The following is a 14,266-nucleotide window of genomic DNA, read 5'->3' as shown; positions in this document are numbered from 1 at the left end:
GTTGTCTCATTGACTCTCATATCTTCGTTATCTTCCTATTTATACTTTTAATATATATATACATGTGTGATGATTTAAATTGAAATAAAAAAGTGACAGATGCTGTTCAGTATTATTTTCCTTGAAGGACACAATTAAATAACAATTACTACAAAAAATTGTCCTGTAGGTGGACCATATTTCATAACTGTTGCTGTAAAATGCTTTATACGTAGGGGACAACATTCCATGGCAATGGACAGTGTTTAATACCAAAATTCTATATTTTCTATTGCCTTCTTCTCAATATAGTATAGTTCTTCACATTTGATTTTATACTTTACACTCTTCTTCCTTTTTGTTCTTATCATTAGCTGGGTGTTTCTTAAAACTTTAATTTCTCTCTATTTACTTCCATCCTTAATTTTTTGTTTACATATGTAAATTAATCAATTTCTAATCAATCCTTCAGATTTTTATTAATATTCAAGTGTAATAAAACTTTTTAATGGCCTTTGTATTACTTCCCTTGGAGGACACAATTTAATAGTGACTACTATGACAACTTGTCCTGTAGGTGAACACTTTTTCATAACTTTTGCAGTAAAATTCTGTCCAGTTGAGGGACAATATTTCATGGCAATGGACATTATTAAATACCAAAATTCTATGAAAAATTGTCCACATGGACACTATTATGTCTTACAACTGTACAGAAATTATTTAAATAATTTGAAATAAAGATATTAAGCAAAATTTTTAAAATATTGTTGGGCTTTTAATTTAAATGACACAGAATTAACCACTATATGTCACTGTAAGCCTTCAACAATGAACAAAACCAACACCACATAGTCAGCTATAAAAAGCCTCAAAACAAAAAATATAAAACAATTCAAACGAGAAAAATAATGGCTTAATTTATGAAAAAAATGATATGTAACACAGTCACAGCAACAAAAATCCACTATAGGTTCCTGACTTGTGACAGGCACATACGATTGTGAAGTGTTAAACTAGTTTGAAGGCACTAACCCTTCCCCTAACCTGGAAAAGTGGGGTAACAATACAACATAATAACAAACTATGAAAATTAGTTGAATTTTTTTTAACTCAGCTCAAGGATACAAATAGAAATACATCTAACAAAAAACAGAAAATTGACATGGATGGGTACTGGTACATCCCAACATAAAAATAGAAGAAGAAAAAAACCAGCCTAATTAATGTACAAAAAATGAACGAAAAACAAATATTCACAGTTACTGACAGCTAGTTCAAAGCCAATAACAACTTATAAAAAGAATCATGCATCTAAGACTGATTTGTCAATCAATACACATGCACCATCTACTGGATTTAGTAAACAGGTGTCATAAAGTAATTCAGAGAAAAAACATGAACTTGTGCAATGCCAAGATACAGGTATTGACAGATTGTAAGATCCATAAATGTGCATATGTATATAACTATAACCATGATAATATTAAGTTCGATTTTAATTAAATAATAACAAATCAATATTATACCAATAAAAACAAAATTTAAAGACCTAATTACAGTGTTGATTTGGTAACCGTTTCAAATAAGTTTATTTAAAGGATCAATAATTTTACCTGGATCGTTTCTAAATTTCTGTGCTCGGAAAACAACATATGATCAACATATACATTTGTACTCATATTTGTTCTTTTTTTCATATGAGGCAGACTTCATACATGTACAGGAGCTTCTAAAGAGGTTTGAAAAGATGGAAATGTGGTATGATTACCAATGTGACAACTAGTCACAATTGATTTTAATTTGAGATAACTTGTGAGCACTTAACCAAGAAATATTAACAATATGTAACAAAAAATCTCCCCTCTGGCTTACATTCTTGCATAGATTTTCCCATTGGAAACTGACTGATTATGTATTTGGTTCACAGGCACTTGTTTCTATCCATGGGAAGACCCACAATCAACGTATATTTACGTTTCTATCCATGAGAAGACCCACAATCAAAGTATATTTACGTAAATTTATGTTGATAGTGGGTCTGTCACGGAATATAAGTTCCTTCATAATATACGTTCCAAAAGGAATAAAATATTCTGGAATATTATTTCCACAGGAATATATATTACAGTATATGTTCCTAACGGAATAAATAGTATAGAATATTTGTTCCAACAGGAATAGGTATTATGACATTGTTTATAATAAAGTTTCTAGTGGAACTTCTGTTAGGCGGAATAAATATACGTTGACAGGTCTTCCCACGGATAGAAACAAGTGCCTGTGAACCAAATACATAATCCAAGACGGAAATAGATTGCCACTAAATACTTAGCTCTATAGAGAAAAGATACAGCTCTTAAACGTCTTCTGTACAGTAATGAAAAATATAGTGCTCTAGCAGGTCCATGGTGATTTTAGTTTGACAAACCGCAGTCCCGGTAGCATAATTTAATTTATTAATTCTAGTACTGAATCTGCTTACACTTTTATGCAAGAATTCTTAAAAATATGACAATCTTGCAAAAGGTACTAAATATCTGCCTGTTTATTTGAACCGTATATAATAACACTATTTCAAAAGAGAGAAAAAAAGAAACTTTTTGTTTGTTTTCGTATTCATATATATACCTTTGCTACCTCAAAAGTAGAGAGCTCAAATTAAAATATAAAATGTAATCAAAATCGGAATCCTTCCGGAGTCCCTTTCAGTGAAAATCTCTATACACGTTGGTGTTTATGTACGGTTGTTTTATCACTTTTGCAAGCACATCATACACCGTTCAAATTTATGTTCAACTTGATGTCGTTAATGAAATTGAAGGATACGGCGTTGCAAACAACACTAATGTAAAAAGTAAAATCACAAAAATACTGAACTCAGAGGAAAATCAATTTGGAAAGTCCATAATCACATGGCAAAATCAAAAAACAAAACGCATCAAAAACGAATGGACAAGAACTGTCATATTCCTGACTTGGTACAGGCATTTTCAAATGTAGAAAATGGTGGATTAAACCTGGTTCTATAGCGCTAACCCTCTCACTTTAATAACAGTCTCATCAAATTCCGTTACATTTACATGATGCGTTAAATAAACAGTCACAATCAATAAAATAGTCAAAATATGGGAACATCAGTCATCATCGTATAACAATTTAACAGGACACAACAACATCTACTATCTACGAACACATGGATTGATTTGAGTGTCTGACGTCAGAAAAATTATATACGTCACATAAATTTGTCGTTCAATGTGCATACAATAGTTATCAAAAGTACCTGGATTATAAACAATTTTAAATTTTACATAGGCAATGAGCGCAGACAGGGTTAAAAAATCAAAAGTATGTAAGAATAAATTACAGAAATCGAACTAGTCCAAAAGTTATACATAGAATTTATGAGAATCCAAAACTTTTAAAAGGAACAATTTAACAGGACACAAAAACCTATCCACGAACACATGGATCTACTTGAGTGTCCGACGTCAGAAAAATTATACACGTCACATAAATTTGTCGTTCAATGTGCATACAAACAATTTTAAAATTTACATAGGCAATGTACGCATACAGGGTTAAAAAATCAAAAGTATGTAAGAATAAATTACAGAAATAGACCGAGATTCAAACTAGTCCAAAAATTATACATAGAATATATGAGAATCCAAAACTTTTTAAAGGGAACAATTTAACAGGGAACAATTTAACAGGACACAATAACATCTACTGTCTAAGAACACATGGATTGATTTGAGTGTCTGACGTTAGAAAAATTATATACGTCACATAAATTTGTTGTTCAAAGTGCATACAAACAATTTAAAAAAAAAAAATTCATAGGCAATGTACGCATACAGAGTTAAAAAATCAAAAGTATGTAAGAATAAATTACAGAAATAGACCGAGATTCAAACTAGTTCAAAAGTTATACATAGAATTTATGAGAATCCAAAAATTGTCAATTCCACTACGCCATTGATTGATTTTGACGTTTGTGGTTCAACGTATACAAGTAATTCATAATAGAAATATATCATAATGACATATTATAGACAAATATCATACTGACGGGATCTTTTAAAGTACAGAGTCACGTTATAAGCACAAAAAAAATACAAAGAGTCACATATACAAAACAAATCACCAAAAAATGAAAGCCACATAGCCAGAAATTAGTAGTGGTTTTGCTAATTAATATTCATAATATGTAAATGAGAATTGTACCACGTGATAGTAGTTTGAACTGGACTGGCTTGATAGGCTTGATATCATCATGGAAGTAATATTACTTCCATGATATCATTAAAATCTTTAAAACACGGATATTATAAGTTGCCCGTCACAGTGTCCTTATTTACAATCACTTTGATATTTCCGTAAAGTTGTCAGGCGGTCAAAATCAAAACAATGAACGCGAATTTAGTGAATTTTTCGTGCTTTCGTGAGTTTATTCTTCTTGAAATAGTGACATTTTAATTTTACGTGGGAACCTAAAGTTCAACGACTACACATACAAGGTTTGGACTTGCTTATTCTTTGGAAATTCAAGTTTCAAATTTCACCCCGGCAACCTGTTTTTGTAATGACCTTGTAAGCCAATTTTCAACACGAAGTTTGCAAATTTGACGTTTCAGCCATTTTATCCTGTATTTTACACTGCAATGTTAAAAGCCTCTCGCTTCGATTTTTAAAATAGCTCAGGAACCTGTATTTTTGCAACAACAGTCATTATGTTTCGTTTAAATGGTGTATATTGTTGTGTATATTCATTTTCTGCCCCGGCAACCTGTCTATCACTTAAATTAAAAATTAAAACAGACATTTTTTTCAAAATTCCCTATCATTTTAATGTAATTTCCGTGACCCGTATCCGATTTCTTTAGTATAATATTCAAATAAGCAAAGTGGCGTTGATTTCTGGATATGAATACAAACACATTGACGAGATGTATAAGTACCGAGCCACGTCAAACGGATATCACATAAAACCATTCAACAGTAAAAGTAATCTTAATAATAGAACAAAAACAAATAAAAGAACAATAAAACATGTTGTTAAGATGATACACAACATCAGTACGCAGAATCTATACATCAAGACCATCGTGTATTATTTGAGAAGTTGATACGGAATATTTATCAACAAGGTCTTGGTACCTTCCGATGAACTTTTTTAGAAAAAGGACGAGACGTTCTTTGACATACCCCTGGTTCATCAACTTTCTACTCAGACACTGATGACGTTTTACAAAGTCTGAGTAGGAGCTGCAAGCTCTTGAATATCGAATAAGTTGGGAAATATATATCCCATATGCAGGTGAAGTTGGTATATTGCTACTAAGGTGGGGGAAATTTATAATTTCGAAATTAAAATCGTCTCGTTTGTCATAGATTCTGGTACTGAGATGACTGTGTAAGTCAAATTCGAGATATAAGTCTAAAAATGAGGCGGAGGAAGCCGTGTCTGTTGTTTCTTTAATCTCGAGTTCTGGGGGATATATTAATGGAACCCAATCAGAGTACATCGGGAAAACTTGTGTTGTTTAACATTTTATAAAAAGGATTTCATTACCCTCAATATCATTACCAGCTGATTACTATGACCAATCTGAATGTCATCATGATCTGGATATGTCTGTTTTGTTTCATGGACTTATAAAAATAAACTTACTAAATAAGATCTTTGAAAATAACTTCTGTAACAAAAATGGCGAAGATAGCAATGATGTCAGGAGGATCAATATCAGCGATTGGTTTATTTAAAAAAAAAATTGTTATCAGTACTAAAGGATTTTGTTAGACCGTACTTGCTAGAATTCAAAGCACTATGGTATTATATGTTAACGTTAGTGATTGGTTGATCGCACTGTTCAGTTTTTGTTAACGATATTATCAGAAATTTGTTAGACCGCACGGTCTCACGGTCTTACTTTGTTAGTTATATAAGAAGGCTAAAAAACCTAATACATTTCTTATATTAAAAGATAAAAAGTAAAGGATGGGGTGCATGTAAGTACCCTGCCACGTCCACTCTGTGTTTTTGTTAATGCATGTTTGCTTTGTATCGATCTGATGAATTTTAAAAGTCCTTTTCAATTGATATTTATAGTTTGTTCTTGCATGTACATATGTATGATGTACTGTTATACCATTGTCACGGGTTAGGGGAGTGTTGGTGCGCCTTCAAACTAGTTTAACACAGCCACATTCTGTAAGTGCCTGTCCCAAACCAGGAGCCTGTAATTCGGTGGTTATCGATTGTTGCTGTATATCATATTTCTGTTTCGTTCAGTATTGTACATAAATCAGGCCGTTAGCTTTTCCGTTTGAATTAGTTTTACATTTGTCATTTTGGGGGTCTATAGCAAACTATGCGGTATGGGCTTTATTCATTGTTAAAGGCCGTAAGGTGACCTTTTAAAAACATCAATGAAGTCGAGAAAATTATTTTGAAATATGTCTATGCATGTAGTTGCTACGTGCTAATGATAATACAACATTATTACTAGCTGGTGCTTGGAGAGAGATTATTGTTAATTACTTTGTCATTTGGTCTTTTGTGGGGCAATCATACCACATCTTCTTATCTTTATATTAGTGAACGACCATTTAACTTCATGGGAGGTGGGGGCTCTTTTTTTTCGAAAAAAAAAATTATTCTGATCCCCAATTTGATGAAGAAAAAGAATATTCTGGTCAAGCAGAAGACAAAAAATATTCTGAATCCAGATTTTCCCCATACCTTATAGTGTTAAATTTAGAAAAAAATTAATTTGATTGATAGCGTTGAAAAACTAAATAAGATTGTTGCGCCAAAAAAAATCTGTTCTGACTCAGACAAAAATCCCCATTGAAGTTAATTGGTTGCTCCCTTAATAAATACACAACAACAAAAATGTGCGAACACAAAATTGCTGACTACTGGACTTATGATACGCCCGGACACAAAACTTCTATAAACTACATTGTGTGCTTGTACGAAGTCAGGCTACCTGAACTATGTGCTGTCCGTTGTTGTTTGTTTTTGTTAGATGGTCTTTTTTGTTTTTGGAAGAGTATGGTAATGTAGCATGTTTCTCTATTGTCATAAAAATTCATAATATCTAATAAAATTAATAGATTTAGCTAACAAAGTCCTTATATTTCAAAAAGATAACTTTATTTGTTAATGGAAAATTGTTTTAATGTTAATTAGGCTTAAATCAAAAATTGTTTGCTTTCCCCTCTCTGTGATTAAAGTAAGATAACTCTGGTCAATTTTCCTAACTTTCAATCATTATAGGAAGATGATATAGTTCTGTTTTCATTTATAGTCTTTTTCAGAAAAGTTCTAATTGTTTTGGGTAGGTCCCAATTACAATTTTACACTCTAGCATTCGGCATCAGTTAGAAGCTTCTGGAATAAATTAATGGTGGCTATGGTGTACTGTTTTGTGTTTGTGTTAGGCGTTATTACACTTCTTTCATGTATTTGTCTTAATTAAGGGATCAAGTAAAGCAGATAAGTTACATCAGCTTTCTGCTTCATTTGAGTTCTGGCATAATGGTATACACCATACCGATCTTAGAAACAAATGCCTTTACGAGAAGAATGACGAATGCTGTTGGACAGTTTTTGATGCATACCACAACTTGAAACAGTGTATTCTTGACAGCACAATTAATGTTTTTCACCGGCATATTGTACCTCAAATTAAAAGTAGGAAAAAAGTGGGTTTTTTTTTAATAATTTCCAGGATATGGCTTTAATAGAGAGCAATTTCATGAATACTGGGAAGATGCTTTTTCTGTGACATAGTCACTTGTTTCAGAATATTTCCCCCTATATATCTTAATGGTATATTTTAGATATAACAAAGGAAAGTTTTATTCTGTAACGAGTGCCTGTGATCTGTGATTTAAAGCAGTTTGTCTCATCGCTCTAAGAAAGTTAGTGATGATGAAGGCAAATTTTACCTTGCTTATTTTTTACGTATAAACACGGTGTGAATACTTACAGATAACAAAAAAATATTTATAAGATAACAAAATCAGGGCCGTAACTAGGGTACGAATTCAGGGGAGGCAGGGGTTTGGGGGACGCCGACTGAGGCCCCCTAGAGAGGGGGGGTTGGGGGCGCAGTCCCCCGCAGATTTTTTTTCTCTCAGTAAAATGGTTAAAAATGACCCTTTTTCCTTCGATTTTCTTACTTTAAGAAACATCAATATTGGTTGAACCTGGAAGCAATTTTTATGCAAAAACAAGCTGATATTGCTCTGTCTTGTAGGTCGTACTTTGACCTATAATTATTAACATTAAATACATAGTGACTGCTAATTGTTTTTTCAATAAAATTAGTGGCTAAAATGACCCGTTTTCCTTCGATTTCCTTACTTTATGAAAGGATCCTGGAAGCATTTCTTATGCAAACAATTATTATCTGTATTTAAAGATATTTTTGTTAGAAATCAAACTTGTAATTTAAAAAAAAAACATATAAAGCAAGATCATAGAACGCAAGATGTTTTTTTATCGAGGACCTTGAATTTCAATATTGTTGAAAACCAAACAGACATGTATATAACTACAACCAGGGAATTTCTATACTAGAATATACTTAGTATAGAAAGTCCCTGCTACAACGAATAGGAGAGTTTAACTACTTAGACATTGACCATAATGTTCTCGTACGATCGGGAGACGTTAAAAAAATGGGGACAGCCCCGATGTTCCGACACCCCGTTAGTCCGACACCCCATTGGTCCGACACCTCACTAGTCCGACACCCCATTGGTCCGACACCCCACTAGTCCGACACCTCATTGGTCCGACACCCCATTAGTTCGACGCCCAATTGGTCCGACACACCAACAGTCCGACAATACAATTAATCCCTACCAATAGTCAGCTGATACTCAGAAACTTACTAATTTGTGACCCTAGTGTTAGACCAGTTTTTAGAGACCAACCAGGGACACATCGATAGTACTATTATGTAAATGTTTATCTTTACGAGGAACAACATAAGATAACTTGCATACCGAAAGTGTGAACACACACTTTCCACATCAATTAACTTGTCAATTAACCCGCTATCCGAACGGAATGTTTTACCCCTCACCCCTCCATTGCGGGAGATGCAAACAACAATCTTCATCTCCAACTCTTTTATTGGTAAATGAATTGTTTCAATATTGTTGATTAAAAATATACATTTATTGGTTAGTTTAACCAAAACCAAAAACTGTGAGTTCTTTCTTTCTGTCTGTATGTATTTGATTGTTTATAATTCTTTGTCCAATTATATAGATCTATTGTATTTGAAATAAAAAAGAACGCAAATTCAGGAAGTAAAGTTTGCTACTTAGATAAAGGTATACCCCCAGAGTGTCTATATCAAAGGCAACAAAAAAGTCGACCTGTAAGTATACAAGAAAAAAGGACAATACAAATATTCAAGTAAAACAATCCCTATACATTTAGGGGCCAGCTGAAACACGCCTCCGGGTGCGGGAGTTTCTCGCTGCATTAAAGACCAATAAGTGGCCTTCGGCTGTTGTCTGTTCTTTGGTCGGATTGTTGTCTCTTTGACACATTCTCCATTTTCATGCTCAATTTGACTATTAAGACAAATAAAATGTGTTTAAAACAAAAACTCGCACTCGCAACCTGAAATGTAACTAGGTGATCTAGAAGGATATAAACAACACCACAAAGAAAGTCTCACCAGAAGATCGGTATATTCTTACTTGTACCGGTATTCGAATGTGCAATAGTAGTTTCACAGAACCAAGACAAAAACCCACGTACATGTATAATATTACAAAAAGCATCTAGCTAGGCAAGGTATCAAAATATCAACGAAATGAATGCAGGTTCAATTATGGGAAGTAATGATAATATGGCAGTTGTGTTTGTTTTTATACGCCCGTCAAAATTTTGACTGGACGTATTATGGTATACATACAAATGTCCGTCGGTCCGTCTGTTGATCTGTCTGTCCGGCGTAAACATGTCGCACCGTAACTTAAGAACGACTCATCCAAATTTCATGAGACTTAACATAGTTGTTTCTTATGATGGTCAAACGATCTGTATACTTTTTGATGAAAATAAGATTAAAACTTTTTGTGTTACGGGACTTTGTTACTAAAACAGGGGTGTATTTTTTCCACATGTCGCGCCGTATCTCAAAAGCCATTTATGAGTATTGCTTATTACTTTACACACTCCTTAGTTATATTGATGTAAAGATCTGTATACTTTTTGGTGATGATTTGACATTTTATTTAGAGTGATTGAGTATTTTGTAAAAAAAAAAAAGGGGGGAGGGAGTTCTCACATGTCGCGCTGTATCTCAAAAACGATGTATGATTATTGCTTTAAACTTTACACACTTCTAAGTTATATAAATCTAAAGATTTGTATACTTTTTGGTTTTGATTCAAAATTTTATTTAGAGATATTGAAATGTTTTTTTTTTAATAAAAAATGGGGGGGGGGGTCACATGTCGTGCCGTATCTCAAAAACAATTTATGATTATTGCTTATAACTTAATACACTTCTTAGTTATATTAATATTAAGATATGTATACTTTTTTGTGATGATTCAAAATTTTATTTTAGAGTTATTGATTTTTTTGGTAAAAAAGGGGGTTATCACATGCCGCGCAATGTCAGAAACTATAATTTATGATTATTGCATAAAAATTCACACACAAGACGACGGGCGTATCATGCGCCCATGGCCCAGCTGTTCATTAAACAAGAATTGCTGCGCATATGTCTACATACGCTGACGTCATGATATCGAATGCAAAATGGGGTTCTTTATCGCTTCATATACCGTATACCGGGTTGTTTTTGCGGGGTGCAAATTTTCGCTGATAGAATAAAATCTCCAAATTAAATTTTGCAAGTGTACTTGCAAAGGTATTGATAAAAGTTATGAATCCGTCAAAATAAAAACCACCAAAATATTTCGCATGTATACCTTATTCAATGAAAATCGCGAAATTTTACACCCGCGAAAATAACCCGCTTAACGGTAAATTAATATAACCAATTTTAAGAGCATATTTGTTTGAATGAAATGAAAATGGAATTGGGGAATATGTCAAAGAGACAACCACCCAACCAAAGAGCATACAACATTTCTCTGTTGTCAAAATGTTCTAACGTCTTGAGAAATATATATCAGTAAAAATCATGCATATCATAGTCATGATAATTTAACGCATAATAGCGTTTGCATGTACCTAGATACATGGGTCGTCTATCTAGGCCATATTGCAAGCGAATGCATTACAAGAATTGTATGCATGCTCCTTATTAACAACATATTACGGACGTACTTATACAGGCATCTTCTTTTTGAAAACTATCACCAGTTGTGTTTATACCTCATCGATCAATTAGGTTTCCCTTCTCATCAATATAACTTTTAAATTGGGGTTGGTGCTTTGCTTTGTCGACGATAAGCATTTAATTTACACATCAAAATAATTTCCACAAACCATATTTCATTCGCACAAAAAAAAACATTTCATCTTCACCAATATTACAGGTAAGTGCATATAAATAAAAGATTTAGTTACACGAAACTTTTAAAATGACCTCAAAACTCAGTTGAAGTTGCATAATAAAACTTAATCAGAAATCAGTCAATATAAAAGCATAATGCAAGCACTGTACGCTATAAGGCTGTTCTATACGCTACAGTAAAACTATAAGTTTGTTCTGGCATAAAACTTGGGCCCTTCATTAAAGTCATCCAAGCTGCACAAGGACATCGGACCACACTATTCACTAGTATTGCAATTAAATTGTTGTGTATGCATATCAGTTGTATACTTATTTCGTATTTGCCACAAACTTATTGTTATAAGTTAATATGGCAATAAATATAATAATCTAAATTCAGTTCCAAAGAGTTGTAATATATCACGATGACTAGTTTCAGTGATATCTATTTATCACTGAGATTACTCGTAGTTTATAACATACATATACAATATATACTCTCATCTCATGGCTGTACATATAATTCAACTAGAGGCTCGCAAGTGCCTGTGTTACTCATCTGTATTTACTGATGCTTTGATAATCATGTAATCATGTAAAATAAGGTTAAATTCATAATTAATAGTATTAAATATTAGATATTATTAATGATAACAAAAAACTGCAAAATGTCCGTAAAATTACAAACTCAGGGACAGCAACCTAACAACGGGTTGTCGGATTCGTCTAAAAATTTCAGGGCAGATAAATCTAAATCAAAGAAACATGTTTGCCACCTGACAGATTTGCTCTAAATGCTTTAGTTTCAGAGATATAAACCTAAAACTTCATTTTAACCATATGTTCTATTAGACGGGTCATTGGACCCATTTCTTAAATTAGATACCCAAAAAATAATTATGGCCAAATATGGGAAGAAGACTGTTGTGAAAGATTACAAACATTTACGAAAAATTGTTAAAAATTGACCATAAAAGGCAATAACTTCTAAAGGGGTCGACTGACAATTTTGATCATGTGGACTTATTTGTAGATCTTACTTTGCTGAACATTAATGCTGTTTACAGTTTATCTATATCTATAATAATGTTCAAGATAATAATCAAAAACTGCAAAATTTCCTTAAAATTACCAAGTCAGGGGCAGCAACGTAACAATGGGTTGTCAGATTCGTCTGCAAATTTAAGGGCAGATAAATCATTACCTGATAAACATTTTTACCGCGAGTCAGATTTGCTTTAAATGCTTTAGTTTCATAGAAATAAGCCAAAAACTGCATTTTATCCCTATGTTCTATGTTTAGCCATGTCGGCCATGTTGGTTGGCAGGCGTGGTCATCGGACACATTTTTTATAAACTAGATACCCTAGTGATGATTGTGGCCAAGTTCGGTTAAAATTGGGCCATTAGTTTCAGAGAAGAAGATTTTTGTAAAAGTTAACAGACGACGACGGATGACGGACGCCAAGTGATGAGAAAAGCTGACTTGAAAGGTCAAGTCAGGTGAGCTAAAAATGTACCTATTTATTAGCATATGATAGACATATTACACGGAGTCTAATACACAGATTGATTACCATTGAATAGAAGGAGTACTTGATAACATAAATAGAATAATTTGAAGTAAAAGTTAAGAAATAAGAAGAGAGTACTGTAACAAAATCGGCATTCCTCAATTAAAGTTTTTATGATTTTGCTAATTTTCAGGTAGACTTCAACAAGTGGATATACGAAACACTTTTTATGAATTTATAAGTCAACTGAAATGGAACTTGTTTCCCCTAAAATTGTGTGATGACGTTGTTTTAATCGTGCCGATATATATATATATCCCGGCGGATCTGGTGTACAAAAAATATATTGACACCTTATGTTTGTGGCATAACATCTTGGCCACTAGTTAATTGTTTTCTGTTTAGTATTAAAGTTCTATTAAGATCCATTTTGTTACATCTTGTGATCAATTTTATTTGGGAATCGCCAATGGCAGTCAGCAGGGTTAAAGAACATCAGTTGTTCGACCTGTTAGTCAAATGTGTTTTGTTTAAATATACTTTTTCACTTTTTTGGTCTTTTGGAAAATGCTGTTTGTGCTGTATTTAGACCTTCCACAACGAAATTTGTTTTACATGCACACGTATAAAAATTGCGGTTTTTATCCAACGCAATCATAGGTTTGAACGTAGCTTTCAATTTAGACTTGTATACATACATATAAAATTGTGGTATGATTGCCAATGAAACAACTCTGCACAAGAGACCAAAATGACACAGACATTTACAACTATAGGTCACCGTACGGCCTTCAACAATGAGCAAAGCCCATACCGCATAGTCAGCTATAAAAGGCCCCGAAATGACAATGTAAAACAATTCAAACTACAAAACTAACAGCCTTATCTATAAAAAAAAAATGAACAAAAAACAAATATGTAACACATAAACAAACGACAACCACTGAATTAGAGGCTCCTGACTTGGGACAGGCACATGCATACATAATGTGGCGTGATTAAAAATGTAAGCGGGAACCTAACCCTCCCTCTAACATGGGACAGTGGTATAACAGTTCAACATAAGAACGAACTATACAAACCAGTTGAAAATGGCTTAACTCATCAGATGGACAAAAATAAAAGTGGACGTGGCCAGCTACTTGTACATCCCAACAACAAATAGACACAAGGAACAGATCTGTACGCACGTTTTTGAGTGTTTGAATTTTATATATCTTTTAATGTATGGACGCAGTTTTCAATTATGTTTTCGTCCGT

The sequence above is a fragment of the Mytilus galloprovincialis genome, chromosome 13, assembly GCF_965363235.1.
Source record: "Mytilus galloprovincialis chromosome 13, xbMytGall1.hap1.1, whole genome shotgun sequence".
Classification (NCBI taxonomy): domain Eukaryota; kingdom Metazoa; phylum Mollusca; class Bivalvia; order Mytilida; family Mytilidae; genus Mytilus; species Mytilus galloprovincialis.
The sequence above is the reverse complement of the archived record's forward strand: the minus strand, read 5'-3'. Positions refer to the sequence as shown.